This window comes from Lotus japonicus, chromosome 6 (genome assembly GCF_012489685.1).
Source record: "Lotus japonicus ecotype B-129 chromosome 6, LjGifu_v1.2".
Lineage (NCBI taxonomy): Eukaryota > Viridiplantae > Streptophyta > Magnoliopsida > Fabales > Fabaceae > Lotus > Lotus japonicus.
Window position 1 is genome coordinate 55,573,980 of NC_080046.1, and position 4,413 is coordinate 55,578,392.

The 4,413-nt window shown below is 34.2% G+C and overlaps 1 long non-coding RNA gene across 5 annotated transcripts; it reads left to right on the top strand.

The window, feature by feature from the left end:
• Nucleotides 1-362: 362 nt before the first annotated feature.
• Nucleotides 363-3,975, top strand: LOC130725977 (uncharacterized). Of its 5 annotated transcripts, none has more exons than XR_009014660.1 (4): nt 363-2,413; nt 2,572-3,066; nt 3,173-3,316; nt 3,510-3,975. It is a non-coding gene; the product is annotated as an uncharacterized LOC130725977 (long non-coding RNA). The 5 variants fall into 5 exon arrangements; XR_009014662.1 differs by having other exon boundaries at nt 363-795; nt 2,320-3,066; XR_009014661.1 differs by having other exon boundaries at nt 374-2,650; nt 2,971-3,066.
• The last annotated feature ends 438 nt before the right edge of the window (nt 3,976-4,413 follow it).

The window sequence follows — 4,413 nt, forward strand, 5'->3', positions numbered from 1 at the left end:
CTTTGAGTGACTATAGTAGCCCATCTGAATCTCGAAGGTGTCATTTGTTTATGCACATGAAACGACTTCTGGTTTGACTCACTTATAGTAAAGGGGATGGTGATTTTGAGAATCAACCAACAGACAAATTCATAGCCCATGTGACTCACGACCAGTATATGAACACAAACTCGTAGACTAACAAGGATAAAAACTTGTTCTACTTTTTTTTTGTTACATCTATCATATCGAGGCCCAGTTTGAGAATTGGGGCTATGGCAATTATGTAATGGAAGATAATAGAGAAAAATAAAGTCAACAATACTATCTATAAACACTACAAAGGGAGAACTTATTCTCTACTGTTCACCAAGAGAGTTTTATACCATGTGTGTTAGTCCACTATAAGGCAATGTGTGGGTTTCTTTTTGTTGCTTTATCTGATTTTTTTTGCCCTTTATTCTACTTTTTCTTACTTTCTTGAGCATGAATGCCTGAAAAAATTTCAACATTTGATTTCACTTTTCTGCACCAATTTAAGTTAGGAGTTTACTTTACATGAATTTTCCTTATATAAGGCACTCCAATTGGGCATAACAATGGTGCAATTGTGTTTCCAATTTATTTACGCGTGAGTGTGAAAGATTTCATAGCAAAGGAAGTGGTTGATTGGGACGATGAAGTGGTCACCGTTGCTCGATTCAAGGCTTTTTTTCCAGCCAAAGATCTTATTGGAAGCTCAACTTCCTTTTCTGGTGAATTTTGATCATCCAAATCGCCACCCATTTTTTCCTCCTCCGAGTTCGACCTTCCCAGGTATCAAGTACTAGGTTTTTCCCATTTTCCTCCTTTGCCTTTTATGCTCAGAATTTCTTTTCGTCATTTGTGTGTGGCAAATGTTTATTTTGTTCTCACCTCAAAATTCCTTTAAAAACGGACCTTGCTATGGACTAAATTTATGGAGATGCTTGGAAAGACTTGAACTTTAATATCTGGATTTATTAGTCTCTGTTCTACCCTCAATGAAACAGAGCAAATGGGGCATTGAGCTACATGTTTTATCCTTTTGGCAAAATTATAGAATTAGTGTGTGTTGGGCCTTGATTTTATGGAGAGACGTATTTAAAGGCTGTATATATCAAATGTTTAACATTGTTCTTTTGCCCCCTTTAGTAAAATATAAATTTGTGATGTATCCTTGTATCATTTTCTGGAATTTGTAACTGCTAAGTTGAAAGCTATGTTAGAATATAATATAAAACCATTAAAGTTGTCCTTACCCAACAGCTTAAGCTTTTGGGATTAAGTGGTTATTTGACATGGTATCAGAGCCTTTATGACCGAGAGGTCTAGAGTTCGATCCTCGCTCCCCTCACTTTCTAATTAAAAAGTGGAATTTAATTAAGCACTTGGTAGGTGGGCCTGTGCATTTGTCCACGCTTCAAGCCCAAAGGGCTCTTGCGTGAGGGGGCCATTAAAGTTGCCCTTACCCAACAGCTTAAGCTTTTGGGATTAAGTGGTTATTTGACAAGCTATTGTCGTGACCACTGCGATACGGGAAGAGATATTTTTGGAGATAGGTGTTGGTATGTATGCATCTTTTGTTGTTTGTGATGTATTAGTTATTGTCTGTACTTTGCAGTATTGGTGCCTCTTTTTCATAGCATTAATATGTGTCATGATAACATTATTTATGTAAACTTAGCCAAGCTGCAGCAGCTCAATATCTCAACTTTTACTTCAATAAAACTATATGCATATATCTTACCTTGCGTTGAAACGAATTAGCACTAGATAGTAGATACATGATGGGTGACACTTTCACGTTAACATGCTAGAGATGGTAATGACATATATAGTTTGAGAATTTATTTTTGCCTCAAACAATTCTGGGACTTGGAAGAATATATTGGAGGGAATTTGGGGTTGTATTCTATTGATCTTAGGCTTTTAGTTCATTTCTTTCTCTCTGGTTTTCCCTTCTATGTAGTAAAGCCTCATAATACTACATTTATCACATTTGATAAGAAGAACATCCTGCCGTTTTGTCAAAGATTTTCTTTTGCTGTATTTTACATTTATTATGCCTTCATTTTAGTTTAAATTAGCTGTAAGGGTTGGTTAATTTTAAGGATTTTGATAATAGATTGATTATATGCAGTTTGTTTAATCATCTTACCAAACTTGATAGGAATTTATTCCAAAACTGTTATTCAGAAGAATGAAGCCATTCTTGTGACTAAATGAGTAGAAATCTGCTTTATCACTTCCTTGACACTGTCTTCTGTTTCATATGTCTATTATAGAAAATTTCTGCCTTTGTTATTATTTATTCAACAGATCCAAGATTTGGTATTTCATTCTTGGGTAAGATCAACACTGAGTATGAGAATGACCGGGATTTGGTGATTCAATTTTATAAATTATTTGCAAAGTAAGTTCTCTCTTTCTCTTTGAATGCGGTGTTCACTCATTTCTACCTGTTAAAATTTTCCTTTCAATTGTTAGAACAATTTATTTAGTAGGAAGCATGCATGCCAATGTCTCTTTCTAGCTTTGAGTTGAATTGACTTCTTAAGAGCTGAATTATAGATACCCGCCGATTAGAAACAGAAGGGGAAGTGCAATTCAAACCCAAACGTTTTATATACACTGATTTCTATTTTTGCAGGTATAATAGATAATATATTTTACTATCTCTTTGTTTTATTTCACTAATTGCTTTCATGTACCTCAGTATTGACATTATCATTGGTTTGTTCTTGAAATTGTAACTGAAATTGGTTGTGTATGTATTATTTGCATGTTCTAATGGATGTAAGGAGGCTTCTTAATCAATCACTGGAACTCTTATAGTGTGCTCATTATTGTGTTAGGAGAAAGGGGAAATATATGTTGGAGATCACCATTCATTGTAGTACTGATTCAATATGCTTTATCTGCTTACCTACCGCTCATTATGTACTTATGCATTTGTTCACTTCTTTTTAGATTGGTCCTTTGCATGGATCCTATGGTAGCAAGGCAACAGTTAAAGTTAGAGTCCTAATAAATCTGCATGGCATTGTTAGTATTGAATCAGCCCCGGTAAGTAAGAAGTCACATTTTATCTTTCCATTTTATGTTTTGAGTTTTGACGTATGAATTTTTCCAAGAGATCTAGCTATGAACATAAACCTTTTTGTGGCTTTAGATGATCAAAGATCCCATGGCTGATTCAGTTACAGTGAGTGATCATTTAAATTCTGATCCAATGGATTTTGATTCCCCACTTGAGACAGTTGCCAATGGCGTTGAAGATAGTACAAATAAGAAGTGTGAATCTCCGCAAAATTCAGTATGTACTCTCATCTTTTCCCCCCTCTACCTTAACTATTTTTTTCTTCTTTGTGGAAGATCTCAGATGTAGCATATCTAGCAAATTTATCCTTTGGCAATAGTCTGCATGGTAATAGTTTTAATTCCAAATATGAATCACATAGATGTTTGGAGTAAATAACAATTTTAAAGATTGTGATACCCTTTTACAGACTGATTGTACAAGGAAAGATAAAGCTAACAGAAGGCTTCCTGTGCCAGTCAATGAGATTATCTATGGTGGAATGGAAAAGGCAGAGATTTTGGAAGCTCATGAAAAAGAACTCCAGTTGTCCCAACAAGACAGAACTATGGAGCTAACCAAAGAAAAGAAGAATACTTTAGAGTCTTATGTCTATGAGATTAGGAGTAGGGTACAGGTTTGATATCAGAGTGTGATGTAGTTGTGACTAATTTCTGTGATTCCGGAATCCGGATACTTGTATTATGCAGTCACAGAAGAAATTTCTACTATAGATAGTTTATCCATTGAATGTTTTTTTAAGGAAAAAACTGTTAGATGTTCCTTTTAAAGATCCAGATTTTTAACTTCCATCAAGCTTCAGTACTGCTACTTTGTAATCTTATCTGTGTAGGGCCTTGAAATTTTAATCTTTATAGGCTCATCTATTTTAATTCCATTGATTTTATACCTACATTTGAAGATTTCTCTTATGATTTTAATTTATGTTTGGTATTCACTAAAACAAAACTAAACTCTTTCTATGAATAATAGTCATGTGAGGAACTCTGTTCCACAGTGTAATGATGCCTTTTACTTCGAAATACTTCTTTAGTTATAAGTACCAAATCTATAATTCTAGCGGCCAATCATTCAATATGTTTCTAGAAAAATAGATAACCTTTAATCACTTGCTAATGATGTCTTTCAAATTTTACATTTAACGGACACATTCTTGTGTGAAACTATTTTTAATTTTATTTGATTCTTACTTATTATGACTGCTCAAAACGAATTGTTTAATAAAACATCCCTTTGTGCTTAGTGATATATGGACAAACAGGACCATCCGAACTCTAAAGTGAACATTTTCTCCATAACAAGACTAATCGATT